At 47.0% G+C, this 27,273-nt stretch overlaps 1 protein-coding gene and 1 long non-coding RNA gene across 15 annotated transcripts in view; one reads left to right on the top strand and one right to left on the bottom strand.

The window, feature by feature from the left end:
* The window catches only part of TRERF1 (transcriptional regulating factor 1), a 227,860-nt gene that overhangs the window by 143,477 nt on the left and 57,110 nt on the right, over positions 1 to 27,273 (top strand). For all 14 annotated transcript variants that reach the window (XM_060614377.3, XM_060614374.3, XM_060614372.3 and 11 more), the window contains one exon: positions 14,001 to 14,115. The gene's annotated coding sequence lies outside the window, so the exon portion shown is untranslated. The remainder of the gene's footprint in view (positions 1 to 14,000; positions 14,116 to 27,273) is intronic.
* LOC132666343 (uncharacterized) lies at positions 13,140 to 16,542 on the bottom strand. Its single transcript, XR_009604617.3, has 3 exons — positions 16,454 to 16,542; positions 14,776 to 14,905; positions 13,140 to 13,370 (listed from the first exon to the last, which is right to left on the bottom strand). It is a non-coding gene; the product is annotated as an uncharacterized LOC132666343 (long non-coding RNA).

The raw sequence follows: 27,273 nt of genomic DNA, 5'->3' as shown, positions 1-27,273 counted from the left end.
CATCCATCCACCAGCCATCCAGCCATCCAGCCATCCATACGTCCACCATCCATCCATCCATCCACCATCCATCCATCTACCATCCATCCATCCATGTAGGGGGTGCTCATTTTTGAGCACTTGTTATGGGCTGGGACATGAGCTAATATCTGGGGACATAAAGGTGAATAGTTACCATTCTTGCCTTCAAGAGATTTCACACAACAATAGCAGGAAACATGAGTTCAGAGAAGTGTTCCAAGCTCAGATGGTTGGGGCTTAATATTCCTACTACTGAGAAAAGGCAAGGTTTGGTGACAAAAAATTTAATAGAGGTTATGACCTTATAGTTGAGTCTTAAATGACAAGCTATGTGCTTACTTATATGCATCCTTTCTTCCTTCGTAGCTCCTGGCCTCTGATCTTTCCACGAGTATTGAACATCTACTAGGAGCAGGTCCTTCATGTCCCCACCTTCTCTGTCTTTGACATTGTTTCACATTCTACCCGTGTAAGTTCTCTACAGCTTCAGGCATGTCACTTGGTCTGAACACTTTGGCAATGTCGTGTCCCAGATGTAGAGTTTTAGCTCTGGAGCCTGATATTTGGATCCCTCTGCTAATATTGCCCCAGCCTCATGACCAGCTTGTTTCTCATTCCTCCAGTGGCCAAGCAGACCTACTCACCCACCCCCACCCCCAAACACATCTCCAATGCTGCCTTCTCATGCTTGTCTAATTTCACTTACCCTTCAAAGGCCGATCAAGCTTCTCCTGATTAGGAAAGCCTGGGGAAGTGTGTTGCTTCCTGGTTTGGGGATTGGAGAAGTATGGTTGCACGTTTCACTGGATGTTCATCAGACCACATTATATCATTACCTTTCTCTGTAGTTCTGCCTTCTTTTTTCACGTTGATGGGATTCTTGGTTCTCCTCTTTGACTAAATGCAGGGCCTACATATGGAAGTCATCCGTCTATATTTACTAATGAAAACCGGGCGGAAAATTACACATCCTTTATCACCTCTTCCTGGCAGACCCTTAGTTCTGCTACTGAACTAGAGAAGGTCAAAGTTACCACTCTGTGCACCTAATCTGTTCTTTTACCCTCAGGTAATGGAGAGTGTGAGAATATGTGCTGGTCGTTCTCTCTTTGCCCACCACTTTCCAGATCCATTCTCTGCCCTGCTGGGGTGGCTGGGGTGGCTGGCCTCTGTGGATTACATCCACTGGGCTCCTCTACTTTACCTTCTGCGTTTAATTGGGTTTAACTAATAGGAGATGCCAGCAGGAGATTCAAGAACAGGAGGAAAGAAAGATTGGAGTATTAATCCTCTTGCTCCCTCTCTGCTTTGTCTGATTTCTGGCAATGGCTGTTTTTTATAGCTTCAGCTCCTCTCCCAGAGCTCTCGCTTCGTTGGGCTCCAGGAACACGATTCCCTCCACTTGCCCTTCAAACGTAGGGGCGGTAAGGGCTTCTTGTTGGTGTTAGTCTCTGAGCACGGCACCATATCACGTTGGTTCCCATCGCCATAGCTCTGTAACTTGCCCATTTATTAAATTATTCACATTTAAACCCTTTGAGTGCCATCTACACTGTGTTACTCAGAGTATACTTGCAGGCTTACGTGATCTAACTCAGTAGTCAGCCCCATGAATCGATCTGTTTCATTTTCTTTCAAAAACTTTTTTTTTTCCTGGGGTTTGGGGGGGCTCACGTTCAGAAGAATTTATAATAACAGTCTCCTGTCCCCTTCTCTCCCGAACCCAGTCCCACTTCCTTGGGGCAGTCACTTTTAACTCTTTCAATTGCTTCTTTCTGGCGCTTACCTCCATGTTTGAAAATGAGGTGCTATTTTAGAAATTATCAGCTTACTTCCTGTTGTGATAGGTGATGATTTAGCTCACTCATACCACCCTTCTACCTCCCTCCCCACATCCTCACAACATAGTTGTATTGTTATTTATAGTTCCTCTATTTGGTTAGCTTTACAAGTGAGGTTCTTGCTGTCGTATTTCTTGTTCATTAACAGTGTTTCTCTATTCTCTGCTCAGTGAGATGAAGATGTGTGTGTTCCTACCCCAGCTACCTTCCATTTTCCACCTTCTGTCGTCTTTATTTTTACCTTTAGAGTTGATAACGTTTACATTTTTATTTTGTAATTGCCATTAAATCCTCTACGCTTTGTCTGTAGGCTGATCCTAAAGACTGAAAAATCAGCAGATAGGAGTTGTTTTTCTATGAGTACGTAAATGATAAATTGTGTATTGACAGTCTACCCTTGGACATACTTTTTTGGTTTGCCTAGTGATTTTTTTTTTTTTTTTTTTTTTTTTTGGTTTAAGCCAACATTTTAAAATAGAGTTTTCATAAAAGAGTTAGAGTTTGGGGTATTGTTTTAAAAGTTGGAAGCTCTGGGGTGCCTGGGTGGCTCAGTCGGTTGAGCATCTGACTTGGACTCAGGTCATGATCTCACGGTTCGTAGGTTCGAGCCCCGCGTCAGGCTCTCTGCTGTCAATGCAGAGCCTGCTTCAGATCCTCTGTCTCCCTCGCACTACTCTTCCTCCAGCCTCTGTCTCTCAAAAATAAATTAAACATTAAAAAATTAAAATAAAATAAAAGTGGGAAGCTCTGGCACTTGTGGTCTGACTTCCCAAATGGAAACCCTGCTTGAGGATGTCCCCTTTAGAATGGGCATGCCGACCCCAGTTTGCCACAGTCCCCACCACTCATTCAGTGTATGCATATGCTCAAATACCTAACCCCCTTTGATGATTAACTTACTTGCCTCACCATGAAGGCATTTAAGTGTATTAAATCCCGATCTGTTATCTTCTTTGGAGCCAAGTAATAACATATTAGGAGTTGTTTTTTTTTTTTTTTAACAGCTTTTTATTTTCCCAAGAGTATCTTATTGGCTTCCTTTTTTTTTTTTTTAAAGCATTTTTTGTTATATTGTCATTTTTTTTCTTCCCCCCAAATTCTGTAGTTGGGTATTTTATATATCCTCCCTTCCTCCTAGAGCCTCTATTCTCCTCAAGTTTGACCTGGTTGTCCTCTAGGCCTGCTACACAACTGTCATCTGAGATTTACCTATACTGTTTTACTAGGTTTAGTTCCACTGCTTTCTGGATCTCATATCTTTTCTTTGGGCCCATTCAGTTTCTTCGAAGAAGAAAATGCCATTTTTTGCTTGGGAGAGTAGATACTTGGCTGCCCCATGAGCCATCCATGGAGGATTCAGCTCCTCTGACTTCAGATTTCATGTAATCCCCCCAGTTCAGCCTTACATCTGACTCCTGCCCTCCGTTGCCCTGAGTCATCAGCCTCTTGGCCATTCTGCCAGGCTGATAGATTCCCATAACATTCACACCCACTCCGGGCTCAGGCTTCCTGTGCCTGCGTCATCAGTTTCTAATCTTCCATAGTCTGTCTATTTTCCACAGAGTTGTTACAGAATCTTCCCCAGTAACCCTTACCTGTTCCCCTTTGTTATTTGAAATGATGTCTTCTTAAAAACTTTTTCTTTCACTCTCATCTTCGCAATATCCAGATGGAAAAGCTATAAGTGAATGCAGTTAATGTGTTTGTCCTGGTTCCACCTAACAAAGATGGAATCTCAAACCTTCTTGAATCTGTTTAAAATTTTTGCCTGTATCACTTAAAAAGCTAACAGGCTAAACTTTCCCCCATCTAAGTAGGGGCTTTTAATCCTAAATTTACCTTCTTGGGGATTTAGGAGAGGTTCCCTGTTTATAATATTACATACCTATCCAATCCATCCCTTTTTAAAAAATGATCAAATGTAGATCTCGTATTAACATTGCTAAGGCTGTATTGGCTGCCATAATCATCTTGCGATTTTCAGGAGTTTAACATGATCAGGTGTTTCTTTCTTGCCCTTATAACAGTCAAATGCAAGTGTTCTGGTGTGCCTGGCATTCCTCCACAAGGTTATGGGGACCCAGGTATCTCTGTCTTGTGATTCTGCTATATTTTAGAGGATACATTCTCAGGGAGAGCAATCTCACCCTCAAAAATTAGTTCCCAGGGACAAAAGAAATCTTATATCCCCTTGCATAGATATCACAGATATATATATGTGGTACCTAAACAGATGCATGGTGTATCTGTGTTATTACAATCTCATGGAGGAAGGCCCTTAGGGAAGAAGTGTCCCAAAAGGCTCTTTTCTGGGGAATAATAATGAAGAAAGGATGGAAACGCTACCACAGGCCCAAGAGGCCCCTGGATTCAGGTGGAAGGGAGAAAAGAAGGTGGTGGAAGCTCACCCACCTGGTAACCAGCATGGCCCCGAGATGACATACATCCCTTGGCCCATGTTCCATTGATGAGAACTAGTCACAGGGTCCCATCTTGCATCAGGAGGAGCTGGCAGTTGGAGTCCCTGGCTGTGGGCAGCTGCTTCTAAGTGACAACTCTCAGCTAAATAACAGGAACATGGGTTTTGGAGGATGTTTGGCCTCTAAACACAGAGGTCAGCAAGCTTGGTCTTAAAGAGCCGAGTCCTGAATATTTTAGGCTTGTGGGCCATATGGTCTCTGACACAACCACTCTGCTTATTGTGGCTGAAGGCAGCCATAGACAAAATGTAAATGACGAGTGTGGCTGTGTTCCATTAAAGCTATTTTATAAATAGGTGGCTGGCCAGCCTACAGGCTGTGGTTGGCCGACTCTGATGCCTGATGACCAGTCGGAGCTTTTCATTTGTCCCCATTGCCTCTACTTCTCAGACCTGGAGCTTCCCCTCCACTGAGGGAGGGTGAGGCCCTGGTTTTCCTGGGAGAAGAATGGAATGGGATGTGACCCTTAACCAAGTGAGGTGTGGAAGAAAGGGAATCAAGTTTGCGTGTGACGGTATGATATTACGCCGTCTCCGCATCTAACCTTCCCAGCCACCTGACGTGGCAGGAGGCAGTCCCTGACACAGGATAGTAAGTGCTCAAAGACTGGGGACTGTTGCTATATTCTGTGCTCGGGGGTCACTTACAAGTACCGGCTTTAGGTGAAGTAAGTCTGTGGAGGATATGGGCTCCTGCTTCTCATAACATTAAGGAATACACCGTAATGTTCAATGAATTATTACCCAACAGTTAAAGCTAATATTTACAAAGAGCTTTTAATAACATGACAAAAGGCTTATGTTAGAAACGGGATACAAAATTATACATACAATATGATCTCAACCATAGTTTCTTAAAAGTTTAGAAAAAAAAGGAAGGAAGGAAGGAGGGAAGGAAGGAAGGAAGGAAGGAAGGAAGGAAGGAAGGAAGGAAGAAAGAAAGAAAAAGAAAGAAAGAAAAGGAGGAAGGAAGAAAGAGAAAGAAAGATAGGAAGGAAGGAAGGAAGAAGAAAAAGAAAGAAAGAAAGAAAGAAAGAAAGAAAGAAAGAAAGAAAGAAAAAGATTCCCACAAAGTGATGAGAGTATGAGGAGTTTTCCTTTTTATTTTGTATATATTAAAATATTTACACTCACGGTACCAGATATCCCACCCCTGGCACTTGACAGAGGCTTTGGGGCTTTAAGGGAACCCCTGTGTCAGAGGAGACAACCAGCTCCTCTGGATCCTGTCAGAGGTTACGAGGAAGGCTTAGATTTGGGGGTTAACAGTTGAAGGGGGAGGGATGGGAGAGTCAAAAGGTTGCAAGGAGACCCTCTCTCCTGCTTATGTAATTGCTCTAAGGAGAGAGGAGGGGAGAGAGAGAGGGATCGGGGCTCAGCAAGTGAGCTCCTGGCTGCTTGTCATGTGAAGAAAACTGATGTGAGCGACACTTTCCTCCTCTGCTTCCTGCCCTGCTTTTTTGTTCTTTGTGTCGTGAATAATGTGAATACAGGTTCCTCATACTTGGAGTTATTTTTACAAGGTCTCCTCTCTGCTTCAGATGACTCAGAGCTGGGGCCTTCTCTTGAAGATGTTCCTTGGGAAGCACTCGAGGAGATGCTGAACCTGGGCAATCTGGGGGTCAGGAGTGTGTGCCCTGCCCCAGACCTATCCTGGTCTTTTTTTTTTTTTTTTTTTCTTGGAGCCATGTCCACTGGAGGGAGGAAGTAGTGGCTGGAGGGAAAGGCCTTGCTGGAGGCAAGATGGCTGGGGTTTGCAGGTCCCAGAGGCCAGTGGCTCTAGTCTAAAGGCATGAAAGCTCTCTGAGCAGTGGTCCCCACGCACCCAGGGAAAAGGATTAGAGAGACCTGTTTTCCTGTCTCCTGCTGCCCCTGCTGGTCCTGTGTTCCTAGAGAGTAGAGGCTGCGTCTTACTCTCCGTTTCTTCCGGTTACTACGTCCAGCACTGTGACCCAGTGAACGGGTGTTGGGTACATAAATTCATGCAAGAGAAGCCCCTTTGCATGGGTAAAGCTGAATTGCCTGGACATGCCCGTGGACGATGCTGGCTTCTCGATCCGCTCCAGAAGACATGCGTGCCCAGACTCTGGCATGTGGACTGGAAGTTGTTACTCTCAGAACCAGCATCGTCTGACCTGACCCCTCGTAACTGCTCTGAGAGGCAGGGTCTTCTTTTCAGTTTTCCAGGGGGTCAGGGAGATCGCCCCGGTGTTGTGCAGTTAGTAAGAGGCCCGGCTGGATTCTTCTGCCCTAAATCTGCTGACTCCCTGGCTGTTTCCCTGACCCTGTGTTGCCCTGGGAAACCCCAGAAGTAGAGGCTTTGCTGCTTTTGGAACAGATTCCATGCCTTCCTTCGTTCACAGCTGTGGTGCCATCCTTCCAAAAGAACCGACCTTTTCCCTCTTGCCCTGACAAATACAGACATCTGTTTGCTTAGACAGTTGTTCTCAGCGTTCTGAATTTGACAAAGGACGGGCTTAGGGGCACTTTGGTCTTGTCAGTCTCTCAGTTTTACTCAGAATGGCTGTGTTTTCTTGAGTACTCTAGAGCAGAGTTTCTTACCTCAGCACTACTGACCTTTGGGACCAGGTCATTCTTGTTGTGGGGACTGCCTTGTGTGCTTTAGGATATTTAGCAGCACCTCTGGCCTCTGCCCATTAGATGCTAAGTAGAACCACCCCCCGCCAAAGCTCTGACAACCAAAAGCTGTCTCTGGACATTGCCAGGTGTTCCTTGCAGGGCAAAATCACCCAAGGTTGAGAACCACTGCTCTACCATATGCCGGAAGCCTCCTCCTCGCCCACAACAAAGAATTATCCCACCCCAAATGTCACTGGTGCCAAGGTAGAGATACTGCGCTCTAGAAGAATTCTGTCACACAAAACTCTTGGTTAGCAGCGATGGAAACTCTGTGTTCTGTGCCGTCCAATATGGTAGCCACTAGCTCCATGAGGCTACCGAGTACTTAAAATGTGACTAGTAAGACTGAAGAACTGAGTTTTTGCATTCATTTCATTTTAATTAATGTAGATGGAGATAGCCACTTGTGGCCAGCGGCTACCATGTTGGACAGAGCAGCTGGAGAGACCAGGGCTGATCACACTTTAGTGTGCCCACCGATCACCGGGGGCAGTGAGGCTAATTCAGCAAGCCTGTCCTACTACGAAGTGGCTTTGAACTCTCTTGTTTTCGTGTAATTTAGTGTGAAATTTTGCATCCTGTTGCATTGTAGAGCTAGGGAATTTCATTCCCAATATTTAAGTGTATTTCAGGAACACATCAGGTTAATCCTGTGGCTCCGAGGGTAAAGGTGGTAAAAGCAGGGTGAGAGGACAGAGGTGTGTTGGTGAGGGAACACTACGGAGAGAACTTCATGAAAGAAATAGTATTCGTCTCTAACAATGAGGATTTTGTTTCCCTCTTTCGGAATTTCCTCAGATTTAATCTCTGGAATGGAAAACAACGTTTTAGATGCTACACTGTATACACAAGCAAAGGGAGCAGGGTCAGGGTCCTACTGTAACTCTCTGGGCCACTGCGAGGCTGCTCTGGGAAGTAAGCCCAGCACCCACGACCTCCTTAAGTAGCGGTTCTCAGCCTTGGCCACATATTACAACCACTTGGCAAGCTTTAAACACTATTGTTTAATAGGTTTGTGGTAGAACCCAGGCATCCGTGGTTTCTAAAGCTCCCCAGATAATTTTGATGTGCGATCAGGATTGAGAACTGCTGTGTGCTAGCCCACGGGACGCAATGGTGAAAAAAAAAAAAAAAACAAGACATTGCCCATGCCATAGTAGGGCTTACAGTCTGACTGGGGACATCCAATTGTGAATCACATAATTAACTAATTGCAACTCTCTTAAGTGTGGCTGCACACCTTATATTTCGGGAGAGTCAAAGAAGTCTCACTGAAGCTGTAACCTGAAAGCTTGACTAGATGTTAATGAATGGGGAGCTAGGAAACAAGCATCTTAGCGGGATCGGTATGTGCAAAGGCCCTGGGGTAGGAAAGAGCTTGGGGTGTGTGAAACCCTAAAGACAAGCTGGCTGGAGCTGTGAGCAAGGAGATTGGAGAGTGGATAGTGGCCTGCTGTTCACTGTCAGTCTACAGTGAGTCCGTCTGATACATTCTCAGTGTTCGAGGTATCCTGATTTTGATGTGAATGGCCCAGCTTCTGTGTTCTGGAATAACCAGGTGCATGAAGGCTGGATTACATGAGCTACCCCGTCTCACAATGGTCTGGGCAGGATCCCCTCTTGCCAGACAGCTCTTTTCTCAGCCTCGGTGGGAGTGGGAGTGGGGCACCAAAAGAAGAGATGTTTGGAAAGAGAATGAGAATTTCCCCCCCAGCTTCCAGGCCTCCCCTGGCTGTTGAGGGAATGTGTCTCACTTGAAAATCAGCCTTTCCATGCCACCACTGTCCCTGCAATGGGATTCATTTGACAGAATGGTGGGGTCTGAGAGTTCTCATTGCATCGATTACTCTTCGTACTGTTGCTTAGCTGTTCTTAAAGTTTTATTTTATTTATTTATTTTGAGAGAGACGGAGACAGAGTAAGCAGGGCAAGGGGTAGAAAGAGGGAGGGAGAGAATCCCAAGCAGGCTCTGCACTGTCCGTGCAGAGCCCAGTGCGGGGCTCGAACCCCCAAAACCATGAGATCATGACCCGAGCCAAAACTGAGAGTCGGACACTTAACCCAGGCACCCCTCTTAGCTGTTTTTAAATTAGAGCCACAGATTGAATCCTCCTCCTCCTCATTTTTCTTCTCCTCCCCCTCCTCTTCTTCCTTCATTTTAAAATCTGTGCCAATTTCTAATTTATTCTGGGTGGCATGGAGGGAATTCTTCGCACTTTGTTTTGTCCTGCTTCCCATTTCAGAAGTTCCCTCTTGGATATCCTGTGTCCTCTCTGCTCCCCCAGTGAAACCTTCCCTGACCAGGTCCAAGTGGGATGTGAGCTTTTCTTTTCATTTCAACTGCTTTGTGGCTGAGGAGAGCCCTTCCTCTTTGGTTTGAGCCTCTCAGTGCCCATTTAAAGTGTTTGTTTCTGTCCGTTAATTTTTTTCCCTTCCCCCCCAGATCTTTCAGTCTTTGTCTCCCCACCCCCCTTAACTCTAACAACAGTGTATAAGGGGGCATTTATCACCATGAGTGTGCAGAAGGGAAAATGAGGCCTAGACGGCAGTGTGGGGCGGGGGAAAGACTCTGGCCTTGCCTGGTGGCTTGCTCACTGCAGATCCCTGGAAACGCACACAACCTTCCAGGGCTGCGTCCTCATTGGTCGTACAGGAAAGAGATCGTAAGATTTCTGTCCCCCCCGTAAGGTGGCGTGGCAACGGAGTAAAGAGGAAGGGCTTCCGGGCTTCGTGTTCTGGCTCTGCCACTCAAGTTTTGTGGTCTTGGGCAAGTCAGCAGGCCTCAGTTTCCTACTTGTTCAATGGTCGTCCCCACAGTGACTCTGCAGGATGGTTGTAAATATCAGAGGTGATCGCTGGGAAGTCCCAGGACCATGCCTAGGCTTGTTGGGTCTTCAGGATGTGGTCGCTGTCCCATCCCCTCAGCCATCTGGGACTCAGATGTTTGTCTGAAGGAACTCTAGCTGTTAGTGGTGGGAGCCCAGAGCTCCTGGCTGGAGCTACCTATAAATCCTTGGAGGGGCATCTGGATTCCTCCGGTGCAGTTGAGCGTGGGGCAGATGAGGTGGGGCTCAGTGAGGGTTAACCCTGGTGTGGAGTGGGGACTCTCAGCAAGGTGGCCGGGGACCATCGAGGGCACACACCAAGAAACAGTGAGTCATCAGGGCAACTGGCCACTGCTGGGTGACCCCTGAGCCCTTGCAGAGCTGCCCTACAGCCCCAGTAGTGGCTGGGAGATCGTCTCGTGGACTCCTGTTCATGGTCCCATTGAGGGAGGGGCATGGCGGTCTCTGCTCCCCGCTCACTGGCGTGTAGTGATGCTATACCACCCCTTATGCAGGGCCTGTTGGGAGCCAGGCAGTGTGCTGGCTGATTTTGCCGATGTCCTTGAGACCCCTGCAAGGAGGCACTGCTAATCCCATTGTAATAGAAGAATAAGGCCAGGGGCGCCTGGGTGGCTCGCTCAGTTAGGTGTCCAACTTCAGCTCAGGTCATGATCTCACAGTTTGTGGGTTCAAGCCCCGGGTCGGGCTCTGTGCTGACAGCTCGGAGCCCGGAGCCTGCTTTGGAGTCTGTGTCTCCCTCTGCTCCTCCCCCACTCATGCTCTGTCTCTCTCTCTCTCTCTCTCTCAAAAATAAATAAACATTAAAAAAAATTTTTTTTTAAATAGAAGAATAAGGCCAAGTGGCCAGTGAGGGGACAGGGTCAGATTTGAACCCAAAGCCCCAAAGCTCCTGTTCCATGCATGAAATTGTATAAACTTCCTTAAAGTACCACCCCCCAGGATGTTTCTCTAGCAATAATCTTAATAATGGAATGCTTGTTCACATCCCAGAATGCACACACTGTCTGTCTTCTCAGCATTCACCAACTAATTTTTACTACTGGCCAAATTGAATTTAGCCAAGTCACCCACTGCTGAAAAGAAAATAGGTAATAATGCCAACAACCTGGTTGGAAATTGGAGGTAGAGAGCAAGGTGGCCCCTATTTTGGATGCCTCATGCCGGTGTAGGAGGAGAGAGAATTGCACCTTATGTGTATCTCTGTGCACCCTTATTACACTCCTGGCTTGCCATATGTAACTTCTTGGGTACTTTTTTTAAAAATATATTTATTTATTTATTTTATTAAAAAAATTTTTTTTAAGTTTATTTATTTTTGAGAGAGGGAGAGAGACAGAGACAGAGTACGAGCCAGGGAGGGGCAGAGAGAGCCAGAGGCACAGAATCTGAAGCAGGCTCTAGGCTCTGAGCTGTCAGCACAGAACCCGACGCGGGGTTCGCACTCACGAACGTTGAGATCATGACCTGAGCCGAAGTCGGACGCTTAACCGACTGAGCCACCCAGGCTTCCTTATTTTTTTTTATTTCTGAGAGAGGGAGTGCATGCAAGCAGAGGAGGGGCAGAGGGAGAGGAAGAGAGAGAGAATCCCAAGCAGGCTCCACGCTGTCAGCACAGAGCCCGACGTGGGGCTTGAACTCAACAAACCGTGAGATCATGATTTGAGCCGAAATCAGGAGTCGGACGCTTAACTAAACTGAGCTACCTAGGCTCCCCTTCTCGGGCACTTTTGAAAAACCTGCACATCTTGAATGCTTCCCTTGACTACCACAGTGATTGAAGCATGATGTGAGGCCAAGAACTGATGTGATTTACAAGCCTCCTTTCATAGCTAGAACATGCCACATGCTCCTTCCCACCATAGGACCTTTGCCCAGCCTGTTCATTGTGTCGGCAGCACCTTTTCTCTCTCTCTTTTCCCTCCTGCCCTCCCTATTTTGCTTCACTAATGTATTCTTAGGGCTCAGATTAAAGACTGATACCAGTGACCCTTTTCCATGCTAGGTCTATCCCCTGTCACATGTTCGTATAGCAGAGACCATACTTCTTTAGAGCATATCACAATTACAGTTATTTCTAATTTGCTGATGTTTGTTTTTCCCGCTAGACTTTAAGCTCCACGAAGGCAAGGACCACGTTGGTCTCAACTGTTCTCTGCCTAGTGCCTTGCACTTGGCCTGGTACATACTAGTCATCAGTCACCATTGGATAGATGAATGAACGGTTGGAGAGATGGGTTGAGCTGGTTAACCTCACTTCCTCTCCCTTAGCTCCAGCCAATATGCTCTTCTTAACAGGGTAGGGAGGTTGTAATTACCTGCTTCTGTGTCTGTCTTGGGTCTCTCTGTAGGAGAACCCATCTTGAGACGTGGGAGGCTAGCCCAGCGCCTGACATAGAGTAGATGACCAATAACATTTGACTCTCTGGTTGTCTAAGCTTAGCTCTTGCCCATGAGACAGCCGGCTGCAGGGACTCAGGCTGCATCAGGGAAGTTAGCCATGGAAAGTCTTGGAAGTCCGTTCCTGCTTCCCACCCCACGCCACGGGTTAGCTTCTGGCTAATGTCTACCTCTCCGGTTGCCAGCTACTATATTGACTTATTTGTGCATAAACAGTTATTCCCATAACCTTCCCAGCATACAGAGATGATGATATACAATCTTTATAACATCACAGACATCGCTTCAAAAGCATTCTGCTGCTATAGGACTGTTTATGATGTGCTTATCGCTAGAATTTCATGAGTGACAAACTCCCAAATTGCATATGATTGAGCGTTTGAAGCAGGGAGTGAGGCTATATGGGTTGTTTGCATTAAAAAAAAAAAAAAGACTTTGAGAAGGGAAGTTTTTCTTCTATAGACTTATCTTCTAAAGTTTAAAATAAGAACTACTTAAAAGCTGAGAGTTTAGAAGAACGAACATTTTCTCTTAAACATTCAAATGGGTGAAAATGACTTGTAATCTCTCCCTCAAGTATTAAGGCAATAGGCATTTAAAGGCTTTTTTTGGAGCTGGCTGTCACAGACAAAGGATTTCTCAATTTAAAAAAAAAATCATTTTTATGGCATTAAATAATAGGAATGAACACCAGCAGCCCTCTTGACATTTCGGAACTGATTTATTTTCCGAAATGTCCCAGTCCGTTTTAATAGATGACACTTTGTCCTTCCTATTCAGGGCCGTGGCTTCGGCTGGGGTGGCCACAGTTAGGGTTGAGAAGTTGAGGCTAGAGCCCTTGCAGGGCACACAACTTTTGACCAGGTTCCATGAGCCTCATGCTCTGTAACCTGAGCCCAGCGAGTTCCACCGCCTCTATCTCCTACGCTTTCCCAAAGTCCCTGCTGTGGCCCTCCTTCCCGGAGAGAGGCTCTCTGATCTGATGAATTTGACATCCGCTGTACTGTGAGCCGTTCCGTCTGAACCCAGAGATCAGCCAGACGTCTTGGGAAAGCCCGACTCTGTGTTACTAACTTCTGCTGTAGCTAGCGATGCTGTTCGGCTGTGGTCTGTGGAATGATGGCTAGCTGCAAATCGCTTACCGGGCTGCAAGACAAGTACAGAAAGGGCAAGTAAGCACTTGGAAACCTCTGTACCGACTGGACGGGGTAATCGGTCGCATCGAATAGCTTGAGAGGTGGTGCTCTGGAGGGGCAGTTTTTCGTTTCATTTTTCTACCAGTTCATTTTTATTACCTTTGATAAAAGTGTTTTTTCATCGGCGGTGGGTTGGAAATTAAAACAAAAACAGGGACACCTCGCCCTTCCTGACAAGCGTTTTGGGAAGTCTCGTGCGGAGTACGCTCGAGCTGCCTCTGCTCCCCTGTGGGACAGGTAGGCTGTTGAATGAATTTGGGGAAATCACAGCACTTACCAAATTATATTGTAATGAAATGTGCACCCCCCCCCCACCTCTCTCTCTTGCTAAACCGTTTTTTGAGAACAGTGAATACATCTAATTCATCTTTGTCGCCTTGTTCCTCATACCCCCGCATGGCACATTATGGGGCACGGGAAATGTTTGTCTCATCCATGCCCGCTCCCCGAGGACATGAGAGTGAGTGAGGCCAGCTTCAGGAACTCCCTGGGCTTTTGGTTGGTATCCCCTGCAGGCTGGTGATGGAGAGCTAGGAGTGAACGATGAAGGAGTGATCTTTCCTGCTCTTTTCCCCCACAGAACCAGGCCTCCTCTTCCCACCTGCCCAGCAGCATGAGAGCAGCATGACTGGCCGGCCACAGGAGAAGCCCCCAGAGCCAAGCCCCCAACTCAACCATCTGCTGCGGAGGTCAAGGTGAGCTTGCTTCCCTTCTCCTGGAAGGTTCAGGCATTGTTATTCTAACTCATTCTCTATGCTCTTGTGATCTCGCACCTTGTGCTGGGAGAATGGGGTTTACTGGCACATGGGTAGGCTTAGAAAGTGCATGTCAGCCTGGCAGGGCAAAGCATGCCCATTGCAGGTAATAGACAGGACATTGGTGGAACAGAAACGACGCTGAATTGAGTATTTAGGGCCTTAAGCTCTCATTAGTCCTCTACGACCTCCTGACTCTGGGACCTTTGGCAGATCTCTTAGGACTTGTAGAGCCAGGGAAATTTGGGTGAAGGAATCTCTGGAAGAATGGCATTGGAAGGGCCGTCACTCCATGGTCTGGGACTCCCAAGACATCCCAGACAGACTCCTGTCCCACATAGGGTCGTAAGGGGTCTTAGAAGATCACCCAGGCCAATTCCTAACCAGTGTTGAGCAGTGAATTATTGGAAAACTCTTCCTGGTTTGGGACAAATTCTTCTCTGTAATTCCTGTCTGCCCTTCTCTGCTCTTCCATTTGGAACCACAAAGACCGGGCTTCCAGAAACTCTTCCATGTGACCCTCTTCACATTTGAAGATGGCTGTCATGACTTTGCTTTCCTTGCTTGTATCCATTCCCCCTAGAGACTGGCACCACTCACCTTGTCCTCTTGTCCCTCTCCATGTTGGAAAGGGCTCCCGTGTTGGCCCTGCCACTCGCCAGCCTGTGCTGTACTCAACGGGGAAGCCTCCGTTCATCATTCTTTCTTCACTCCATTTAAAGAGCCTCCTCTGGGGGAAGGGAAGCAAAAATAATATGAAAATGGGGAGAGGGACAAAACAGAAGAGATCCTTAAATACAGAGAACAAACTGAGGGCTGCTGGAAGGGCTGTGGGTGGGGGGGATGAGCTAAATTGGCAAGGGGCATTAAGGAAGACACTTGTTGGGATGAGCACTGGGTGTTACACATAGGGGATGAGTCACTGGAATCTACTCCTGAAATCATTGTAACACTATATGCTAACTAACTTGGATGTAAATTTTAAAAATAAATAAAATAAAAATTAAAAAAAAAAGAGCCTCCTTTGGGACAGTCACTGTGCTAGACGTGAAGTACATCAAGACAGAATAGGTTTGGATCCTTGGAGAGAGTTTGAAATAAGCATTGAACCCCTTCTGTGTGCTCCTTTTTTATAGATTATCTCTTTTCAACTTTTTTCTCAAATGTTCCATGAGTGCTTGAAAAACCTGTGTATTCTATAATTAGTGGATATAGTTTTCTGTATATGATCATCAAAATAAATTGGTCTGTTATACTTTTCAGATCATCTATAATACGTCCTATTTTTGTCCAGTGACTCTATCGATTATCAATATTATCTTAAAAATCTCCCATTGGATTTGTCAGTTTCTCCTTGTAGTGCTGAAATTTTTGTTTTACATGTTTTAAGGCAGTGCTGTTTAGAATCAGTGTGTGTTATTGGTGAATTCAGATACGTTTGTACCACCTTTATATACTTGCAACTTTTTCTGCTCTTCTAGATTGAGGTGTTTTTCTCCCTCATTCCATTTTCCATCGTCTTATTTGGAAGTTATACACTCTGATCTTTCAGTATTTACTCCAGCTGTTATAACTGGCGTACTTACCGAAGGCTAAAATTAATCTGGGTCTTTATCTTCCTCCCCAACAATGCAAGAACCAGACAGTAGTTCAATTCTAGTTCGATGCCTCTCCCAATTTATATACAATTATTTTATTATTTTTTAACATTTTATATAGTTTTGAGAGACAGAGCGAGACAGAGCATGAGACAGAGCACGAGTCGGGGAGGGGCAGAGAGAGGCAGAAACACAGAATCTAAAGCAGGCCCCAGAGGCTCTGAGTTGTCAGCACAGAGCCTGACGCAGGCCTCGAACTCACGGACCGTGAGATCATGACCTGAGCCAAAGTCCGATGCTTAACTGACTGAGCCACCCAGGCTCCCCTACAATTATTTAAAAAAAAATTTTTTTTAATGGTTATTTATTTTGGGGAGAGAGAGAGACAGAGTGTGAGCAGGGAGGGGCAGACAGAGGGAGACACAGAATCTGAAGCAGGCTCCAGGCACTGAGCTGTCAGTGCAGAGCCCGAAGCACGGCTCGAACCCATGAACTGAAAAATCATGATCCGAGCTGAAGTTGGGTGCTCAACCAACTAAGCCACCCAGGTGCCCCTATACAATTATTATGCTGTGTTTTCATCCTGTCCTGGTTTTTTCCCCTACCAGTCAGACATCGTTGTTTTATATAGTAAGTGTTGATACGGATGTACCTACATACTTATCATTATCTTTTCTTACCCTTATTTCATGAATCTGAGGTCATTTTCCTTCTGCATGAAATAAATACTTCAGCATCAGCCTTTAGTGAGAGCCTGTTGGTTGTAAATTCTCAAAGATTTTTTCCAGTTTGCTTTGATTTTGGGGCTTTTGTTGGCTTGAAAATAAATGTCTTTATTTTGCTCTCCATTTTGAGAGGTAGCTTTACTGAATATATTCTCTTAGGTCATTGAGGCCGTTATTTCATTGCTTCTGGCCTTGAGATTGCTGTTGAGAAAGTCGGCCTTCAGTGTAATTGCTGTTCCTTTACAAGTGACCTGGCATTTCTTTCTGGCTGGGTTAAAAACAACGGTTTTTGTCTGTCTGTTTGGTTTTGGTTTTAATAGTCCTGGAAATTTCTCACCTTTCATTTATTTGAATATTGCCTCTTTTCTGTTCCCTCTGATACCTTCTTCTGACTCCTATTAGACTTATGTTAGGCCTTCTCACTCTGTTCTCTGTATCTTTTTTTTTTTTTTAACATTTATTTATTTTTGAGAGAGAGAGCGTGAGTGGGGAGGGGCAGAGAGAGAGGGAGACCCGGAATCTGAAGCAGGCTCTGTGCTGACAGCTCAGAGGCAGACATCGGACTCACAAACCGTGAGATCATGACCTGAGCCAAAGTTGGATGCCCAACTGACTTGAGCCACCCAGGCGCCCCTGCTCTCTGTATCTCTTAACCTCTCTTTTTCTCTGGGCTGAACTCAATAATTACTTCAAATCTGCCTTCCATCCAACTCCTGTATTCTGTGATTCAAATGCTGTTTAATCCACCCACTGATTGCATCCAGTTTCTTTTTGATACTTTCATTTATCGTTTCTAGAAGTTCTGGCTCATTATACTTCAGATCTGCTTGGTGATTTTTTTCCTAGTCTCCTATTTCCTGCTCATGTTTGCAAACTTCTTTTTTTATTTCTTTAATATATTCAGGTAGCTATTTGGACATCGTAACATTTCGTGTCTGGTAATTCCGGACTCTGAAATGCTTGCGGATCTAGTTCTGCTGATTAGTACTCATGGTGCCTTGTTTCCTGTGCACTGCTCGTTATCCTTGCAACTTGAAGAATTACTTGAGGTATTCGTTGATGTTGACTTTTCCAGAGAGAATTTGTATTAATTTCTGCTAATTGCTTGCAGGGCACTAACATCCAGAAATCACTTTAAATTGATTTTCTGCCGAAGACTTCTCTAGCTACATAAGAAGCATCAATTCAAACTCCAAACCTGTGTGAGGTCCAGCTTGTGGTTACAGATTTCCAGGAGAGATCTGTCTCCCATTCTACCAGCCCAAGGTCAGGTTTCCTTGCAGTCCCCTTCTGTGTTGTGCATTTATTTCTTATTCCCTGAGGGTGGGGCCTTCCACCCCAACTTTATGGAGGAACTAGGTTTTTTTCTTCTGGCCCCTGAGCCCTGTGCAGCTCTCCTGGCAAGCATAGAATCTCTAGGGTTCGACAGGAACCCTCAGGGCAAAAGTCAGCTTTGCTGCTAGCCCACTTCTGAGGGTTGCTGCTTTGGGTTTGTTTTTGGTCTTTGAAGAATCCTTCCATTAGCACAGCTCGGTGATGTGTATACATTTCTTCTGTTTTACATTTTATCCAGCATGTCAGTTGTTTCGACAGGGAAGGTCAAGAGGGCATCTGGACCGCCATATTGCCAGAAAGTATATCTTCTTTCTTCTCCACCATAGCTCTGAGGGGCAGCAGCTACTAGTCCTTGTTCACAGAAGAGTGAACCAAGGCTCAGAGAGGGCACGTAACTGGCTGCAGTCACAGGGCTAACAGGTGATGCATTGTGAGGTATGTCCTCTCCTGTCCCCCTTTCCCACTTTCCCTCTCCCCAAGGTAACTGTTGACCATTTTTGGTGGATGAACTTTATGCTCACAAGGGATAGGGAGTCCCTACCAGAATGCTTTAAATAGCTGAACAGCTTTGGGAAATTTGTTTACAAATCTATTGTTTATCTTCCTTGAGAGAGGAAATGGCTTCTGCATATTTTGTGGCCTATTTCTCCAGCAGTCACCAGCAACTTTCCCGCTTCACTCCCACTCCTCAAAGGCCTCCTGGCTCCAGTGCCAGACACATGTGCGTCTCCTCCAAATCTCAGCTTCCTCTCCTCTGCATGCCACTCTCTCCTTCCCAGTCTCCTCCCTCCTCTTCCCCTGCCCCCACCCTTTCTGCTGTCGGCTTTTCCGTCTCTTGGTATGTGCCGTTCGTTTGTTGGAGGAGAGGCCAGAGAGCACAGTGGGTAGGCTTTTTGAGCTTTGGGGGTAGGGAGAAAGAGCTGAGTTTGAACCTCACTCTGCCACTTACTAGCTCGGGGTCTCTGAGCTTCAGTTTCTTCATCTGTAACAGGGGGACAATAGACCGACCTAGTTAAGGACTAAGTAAGACTGTGCACGTTGAGCTGGTGACAGGAACTTGAAGCATCTCAGCACTGAGTCTGTGGTAGTCGATGTTATTATGACTGAGACAGACCCCTTCAAGGCCCGAGCTTTCGTTCAGTGGTACTTTTAAGTTGACAAAAGCTGGTTTACGAAACATGATGAAAATGGAGGCAGAAATCTAGGGGCAGTGTGGGATTCCCAGCTTCACCATTATGTTCTTCAAACTGGGGTATTTTTTAAAGAAAGTTTGAGGGAAAACAGAGCCTACACTGGTCTGGCCAGTATTTGCAGAGGATATAAACCAAGGGTTCTGGAAGTGAGATACTCAAGAATCTCGGTCCTTCCTCCAAGATGTGCCCTCTGTCATGGAACCGTGAGGAGGCTGGGGCCTCATGACACTTTTCCCTTGTGGACTGGGGACTTTTCCTTTGTGGACCCCCCAGATCAACAGATGGCACAACCAATCCACTGGACACATGTCCAGCGAGGGTGAGAGAGAGGTGGCCCTCACTGTCCATTTTACTTTCATCCTTATAGCCGGCGTGACGCTTTATTTCACACACGCCCTTCTATTAAGTGGCTTTATATCACTCTCAGATTTATATCGCTTCCTGATTTGAGATCTGTCAGGCAATGACTTTATTCAGCGTCTGCTATTCATAGTGACCGTAGGCTTTATACAGTAGGCAAGTGGCATAAAAAAAAAAAAATGCATAGAGTTGGTGGGACCCTAAAACTACTCTAAAAAATAGAGTCTATTAATTTGAAAAGACTTTATGACCAAAAACAGACATAACGGATAAACCATCTTCATGAGATTAAGTGTTGGGTATACAGAATGGGTTGCCGTAGGGGGACAGCACTGTATCCTGTTGAGTGGCCAAGGAAGGCTGGAGCAGGCAGACTGGAGCTGGCCCGATGGGGCAGGTAGAGTGAGGCAGCTGGGTGTAGAAAAGGTGTGAACCAACGTGAACAGAGATGGGTGTTCTCATGAGCCAGTGAGACTCAGTGCGGTGCTTCTGGCCGGCTCCTCTCGGAGAGCCACGTCCACTAGCATATCAAAAGCCCTGAGAAGTCCTGCAGTCAACGTTTGACTGTGTTTCACCAAGCTTCCCAAGTGTGTTTGACCAGTCGTGGCCAGTGAACATGGTGGTCTTGGGTGGATTAGCATTTGGCTTCTGTCTCACTAACAAATGCTTCAGTTGACTCTAGGTCCTCAGCTCACTGTTGTAAAACAGTGATTGGCAACTTTCTTTAAAAATGCAGTCTGTAAGTATCAGCGATTTACTTGGAGTCAACTACTTGTCTTCCTTTTCCAAGTGTTGCTCAACTATCTAGAAGGATGCAGGTTCTAGGAGCCTGAGCGCTGATATTGCTATGGTTCTAGAGAGGGGCTTCTTTGTTCTCCACAACTCCCAAGATGATGTCCTAGATACGCTCCACCCAGCTGAGGGGCCAGGCCGAACCCCACCCCTGCCTGCAAACCTCAAAGTCTATTAACAGCTCTCTCCCCATGATGACTCATGCTTCCTGTCCCTCCTCCATTCGAGTTACTCAGAGCCATGAGCCAAGATTGATTACTTATGCCATCCAACCGTCTTTGCCCCGGGAGAGCTCAACTGGTAGATGAAATATTCTTCATTGGGTGACAACCCAGCCCAAGTTCTGTTTGTCAGCCCCGCACAGGGAAACAAGGGGTTTATTCTAGGTGCAGTAGTGGAGGCCGTTTTCCAGAACCAAGAAGTTCAACACATTATGTCCAACACATTATGTCTGGGGCTGTCTAGGAGTTTGGGGGGAGTTTGGGGAGCCAGGATTATTATGGATACAGAGACCAGAGGAGCCCCAGGCAAAGGACTCCTATGCTGGCAGGGGCACTAAAAGCCAATGGATAGATGATTTTTTTTTTTTAATGTTTATTTATTTCTGAGAGAGAGAGAGAGAGAGCAGAGGAGGGACAGAGAGAGAGAGGGAGACACAGAATCCGAAGCAGGCTCCAGGCTCCGAGCTGTTAGCACAGAGCCCGATACCAGGCTCAAACTCACAGACTGCAAGATCATGACCTGAGCTGAAGTCAGATTCTTAACCACTGAGCCACCCAGGCGCCCCCAATGGATAGAGGTCTTAAACCGAGTCTTTAAAGTGCTGCTCTGGAGATTGACATTAGTTCCTTCTCACTGTTGGGTGGGCTCCCCTTTAAAAATATTTTTAAAATCTTTATTATATTAGTTATATACATTCTGGGGTTTGTTTGTTTGTTTGTTGGGTTTGTTTTTAATTAAAACCCTGAAGCTGGAGCTTAAGTCTGCTCAGGTACCCTCCCCCACTCACTCTCTTCCCTGTTCCTAAAGATGGCAGAACTGAGCCTGAAATCAGGCTCCCATCCTGGCTCCCATCGCTCTTTCCCCACCGTAGATTAGGATGCTTACGGGTAGTGTGAGGTGGTAGAAAACCCCACTGCCTCAGTATCCTGACTCAGGATTGTTGTGTGTCCCCGGGACCAGGCAGGGGCTAGCGAGGCTCAGCCATCTGAGCCTTCGCAGGTCAGAGCCGGAGGGACCTCCTTGCAGCCCATCAGGCCCAACCTCCTTGTTCTGCGGAAGCTGAGTCTGAGATGCAGGGAGGGGAAGTCATTTGCCCAACAAGGTCACAGGGCCAGTCTCCTTTTCTGTTTGGTCCGGGTTATCTTTATATTGGGTTTGCATTTCCTGAATACGCAGCAACCGAGTGGGGGGTGGGGGTGGAGGGCAGGGGAAGTGGGCTTAAAAGAACCCCGTCTGAGAATGTTTAAATTTCCTGTGAGTGTCCCATGAAGAGGGAGATAATCTATGTGCACATAATCAAACGGAGAGGGGAGACTTGGGTTAGGTCCAGAAGACCAACAATGGGGGGGAGGGGGGGAGGCGGGAAAGAAGGCAGACAAAATAGGAGCTATTGAGAGAAGGCTGGGACACTTATCGATGGAATAGAAATAAATAGGAATTTGGGTTTTTTGCACTTTCATGATGCCTTCTTGTTAGTGTTTTTGGAGGACGTTCAAGTCACGTGGGTGCCCTAGTCTCATTTTAGTGGCAGTGGTTTTGTGGTCTCTAGGGGGCCCTTTGGCCTGGGACCAGAGGCCTCCGCTTTCGAGTCCCTCGGGTTTTCTCATACTGGCATGGGGGATCCTTTGGAAATCTCTTCCTCCACAGCTTAGCTCAGAATGGGAATGCGGCCTCCTGCGGGGCCTGCCTCACAGAAAAATAATGGATGTGAGAGTGCCCTCCACACACCGAAGCTTAGGTTGGCCTCGTTTTTCCTTTGCGAACACCTGCCTTGGCATGAGCTCTGAGAGAGTTTGGTGCTTCCGCTGGGGAAGCTTTCATTTTCCCACCGGATCAGGTGGCAGATGTGGGCCACCGAAGCCACCCCGGGCCTGCTTCCCTGGGACAGCCCCGCCACACAGTGTGTCCCAACTTCCTTAAAGGGACCGTTGTTGAGGCTGGCCCAGAGGCTGTGACTAAAAGTAAGGAAACTGCAGCTAGGGACAGAGTTACTGACGGTTTCCAGGAATCTGAGAGCTGGGGGCCCTCTTGAAACAGGAAAGGAAGTAGACTGTCTCCTTATCTGGTATCATGGCAGGAATGAAATGACTCTTTATGGGTAACAGGTACACCCTTTCTTCTTTAATGATACCCACAGATATTGTTAAGCTTTAGATGGCCACTAAATAATTACTTCTCTTTTCTTCTTGGGGTCTTGAACTGCTTGAGGGCTAGACCCCAGAGAGCAGGGCACCTCCTTCATTACCAGTAACCACATGGGAGGACTTGGACTGAGTCAGAGTCCCTCTCAGGTACCTCCTGAGTTTCACTGACCCATGGGGGGCCGGAGGCCTGTCTTGCAGGGGCGCACCTGGCCCAGAAATCTTCCCTCAACAATGAGCAAGTCACGTGAGCAATTACATTCTTCGGTTTATTTCTCTGCCTAGTGCATGACGTGCTAAAACGCAAGGTGAGGCTTAGTTTGTGGATTCGAGCCCCGCGTCGGGCTCTGTGCTGACAGCTCAGAGCCTGGAGCCTGCTTCGGATTCTGTGTCTCCCTCTCTCTCTGCCCCTGCCCCGCTCACACTCTGTCTCTCTCTCTCTCTCTCAAAAATAAACAAACTTTTAAAAAAAATTTTTTTAAATGCAAGGTGAGGCTTTCCATGGTGTCTCCCCATCTTCATTAGGGATGAAGGTGAATGAACCCGGATGCAGTGGGTAGTGGGGTAAATACGGTTGTTAGTCCCTGCACCAGAGGGCCCCAGACTGCGGAGGTTTTCCAGCGGACGGTTCATACAGTGTTTCTCTCTTCCTTATCGTGTCCACTTCTGGCAGCTTCTGCCCCTGAGCACCAATCTGCTAAGTGAAACAAAGGGAGGGCTCAGGGTTGCCCAGGAAACGAATAACCACACCAATTCAATCCTGACTGAGTCATTGGGCCCGATCTAAACTGTACCCAAGTCATAACAAAACAACAGGAACCCCACCCCAGGTGGTGAGCCTCTGTGAGTCCTCACTGGGTGCCATGCATGTCCTGTACGTTCTCTTGGTTTAATCTTCACCAAAAAACTGGAACAGTAGGTATTGTTATCCCTCTTTTACAGATGTCGAAACTGAACCTGCTCCTCACCCCCCACCCCCCGCCAAAAAAAAATAAAAAATTAAAAAAGACAAGATCAACCTGCTGGGTCTGGGTTCTTACTTTGCCAATGGGAGCTTAGGATTTGAACTCTGGTCTTCTGACTGCAGAACAGCGGTCTCGGCATTTCTGTGAGGAAACTGCCTGCCATTTGTGTCTCTCCAGGGAGAAGTTCCTGAGGAGTAAAAAAAAAAATTTCCGGATAGCTGGAGCTTATCCCTTTCGGACTTGAAATAGGTTCTTTTGTTGTAAAGTGCATCAGCTTCTTTTCCAGCGCTTCCAAGCTCATGGCTATGTGCTGGAGGGTTGAAGGTTGCTAAGTGCTGGTGGCCAGATTCCCAGGGCATGTCTGTACTGTGGTAAAACTGGCTTTGACCCTCGGGAAGTCAAAGAGAAAGCCCGACGGCTCCAACTAGGGAAGTAGCTTCATGCTAATCAGATCTGTGATGGGGAACCAGGGACACTGCAGAAGATCACAGGAAGCCTCATCCTTGGGCGTCAGAGGGCTGGAGGCCCAGACCTTTGTCACTAATTGTGTGACCTGGGGCAGATTATCCCCTCCATATTAATCCCCTCGTCTTTTAAATAGGGAAAACACTTCTAACCTCACAGGTTTGTTGTGAGGACAAAACAAAATTGTTGTGAGGACCAAACAAAATTGTGGACAAAAATACATGTCTGTGCTTTGTTCACTGCTTTCCAGAATGCACACCCTCCTGTGAACTCCTTGATGTCCCTGTCACAGACTCCACATTGGAGCCCAGATGATCTGTGGCTGTGGACCAGGGGACCTGTCTGCTCTGAGCTCTACAGATGCCTGCAAACACGCCCCATGGTCATCAGGCCAGGCCACTCTGTATCTCAGCATTGACCTCATCCCAGGGCTGTCAAAGAAATGGAACCACGAGCTTCTTATTTTATTTGGAGGGGGGGAAAAAAAAACAAGGAAAAGAGAAAAATTGATTTTCTTTAACCTGTAGCTTTTTTTCCTTTCTACCCTCCTTGCTGTGAGTGGAATTGCCACTTCATTTTTTTTTTTAATTTAAAAAAATGATGTTCTGGGTGATGGAGCATAATATTTAGACATGTTGAACTGACAGCTGATGGGTGTGTTATTAATACACTATCACCACAAATCATGTTGCAAGGGTTGGTGGGGAGGAGATTTGTGTATAAATGTGTGTGAGCTCACACGCTTGGATGATTTAACGTAACTGGGTGGGGGGGGCGGGTCCAGTGACCCTTATCAAAAGCAGCTCTTGGGAAGGTTAGCCGTGGGACATGGTCTGCTCTTCAGAGAAGGATTCCTTTGTGAATTGAGGGGGTCTTCTCCATGTTATCCTGTAGGAACAGAAGTTCTCCCCTTCTCCCCACCCTGTCTCCCTCTCTCATGTCCTTAGTGCCCATGGGTACGACATATTATGCTGGTCCCTGAAGACGGAGTTGATGAGGCACTCCTTAGGGGCACCTGGGTGACTCAGTTGGCTAAGCGTCCAACTTCCGCTCAGGCACGATTTCACGGTTTGTGAGTTCAAGCCCCGCTCTGCGCTCTCGCAGAACTCACAGACCTCCCAGCCTGGGAGCCGTCGGTCCGGCTGCCTCAGTGGCAGCTTCTGTTGTAGGTCTCAAAACAAAACTGAACTCTCACAGTACTCCCCGTCTTCACAGGTGCAAACCTGACATCTGGGCGCCATCCTGACACCTCCCCCTCTGGCCCCCCTGTACCCATCCACCACTAAGTTCTGTCACGTTCACCCCCAAATAACCCTCTGTCACTACTCACATCCGAGCTGCCTGGCCTGGACCACCATAGAACTAGGTCCCCCCTGTATCCCCACTCACCATCTCCAGTCCACATCTGCTCCACAGATCCACAAACTGTGGTCCGTGGGCCAAATCTGCCGCTGCCTGATTTTGTATGGCCCATGAGCTCAAAATGCTTTATACACATGAACACTTGATGATACGGGAACACTGGCTTTGAACCCCAATTAAGCAAAATGTTATCCCTCCAAAAAATCTTTCTGTTCTCCCCATTAACAGATCTCTATTACAAAAAAAAAAGTACTCCATTATTAGTATGTTTTCAGCTTCCTTGAAAAATTTGTAGAAATTTATATATCCTTTATCACATAGGTGTCTACATCATAGCCTTGGTTTTGCCATCTGGCTGCAACACCAAGAATATCTTCTGTCTGGCCCTTTACTTTGAAAAACTCTGTTGACTTCTGGTCTACACTGTGTTCTTTTCAAGATGGAAATCTGGTGAGTCACACATGCTTGGACGACACACACACAAACACACACTGCTCAAACTACTTTTATGGTTCCCCATTACTTTTAGGATAAAGATAAAACTCCTTACCCTCAAGAACCTTGGGTGGTCTGGCCCTTGCCCCGCTTCCAGTTTTATCACCATGACCCTTGATCCTGCATTTCAGCCACCCTGGCCCTTTTGTTGTTGTTGTTCCTTCTGTCTACCGTGTTCCCACCTGCCACAGGACCTTTGCCCATACTGCTCTTGACTGTATGGAACGTGGCAGTTCACATCATTTCCACACCCTTCTCGTCTTTCACATTGCAGCCTCACTGTGACGTCCTCAGAGGATCCTTCCCAGACCTCTCTGCTGAGGTCACGGCCCGTTATTACAGCCATCCATCACATCCATCACAGTCACAGAGTTACATTTTTCTGTGTCTGACACTGCCTCTCCAGACTGCAGGCCCCATGAGAGCTGACACCAAGTTGTGTTAGCCACCCCCTGTTCTGTATAGTATATAGTAGGCACTCAATAAATTTTTTGTTATAATGCATGGCTGAGAGTCAGGGGAAGTTTTCATAAAAGATGTTAAGTCTGAGCAGGAACTTGTAGCCTGAGAAGGTGGAAGATGAGAGAAAGTGATTTCAGGCAGAGGGACCAGTATTCTGGAAGCTCAGAGTAGCTCCATAGGTCTGGTGCTCAGGATGTGTATGAGTGAATGGATGGGCAAATCGTTGCACAGGTAGGTGAGCCCAAATTGTGAGGGCCCCGTGTGCCAGGCTGAGCTGTTGGGAATCTTCTCCTGTTGACCAGGGGGACGCTGGACGTTTCGGGCAGAGGGGTGGCGTGGACAGGACTCCTGGGGGGTAAGTGGGCTGGAGGGAGCGAGGCCAGCCATGACTTGGCAGGGGAGTGACAGGAGAAGATGGTCAGGCAAGGCCATGGAAGAGAGGCCGACAGGAATTGATAACCTATTGGAAGTAAGGGGATACTGGGCTCTTGGGGGTCCCAGGTTTCTGATTCAGGCCCTTCTGGTACTTAAGACGAGTAAAAAGAGTTGGGGCAAGGGTAGAGGGGTGAAAGTTCATGTGGGGCCCAGGAAGCAGAGGGAGTAAATGCCTCCAATCTCCATTTTCTCTGCAAAACAGAGTCAGAGTCAACTGCTGAGACAAAGGCCTTTTGGGTTCAGGTCACGGACCTTGGCGCTTTGCCCCTGTTGCCAGTGGGGGGGTGCCACCTCTCCCCCAAAAGGGGATTCTCCTCAGCCAGGAGCAGCGGGGGGGGCGCTCAGACTGAGGATTTATGTCCCAAATAGCTTCTCTGCGGGTTAGTAGGGCACTCCAGGAGATTTTATAGACCTGCCTTTCCTCTACCTTCAAACGTGATGGCTACATGTCCTCTGTCAGAAATCCTACCTTGAAGGCCTTTGAAAAAGGCATCTGGCTTCCAGAAACTGTTCCCCGAGGGACTACCTCACCCCTCTGAGCACCACGA

Source organism: Panthera onca, chromosome B2 (assembly GCF_046562875.1).
Source record: "Panthera onca isolate mPanOnc1 chromosome B2, mPanOnc1 haplotype 2, whole genome shotgun sequence".
Lineage (NCBI taxonomy): Eukaryota > Metazoa > Chordata > Mammalia > Carnivora > Felidae > Panthera > Panthera onca.
This window is presented reverse-complemented; position numbering and strand designations above follow the sequence as displayed.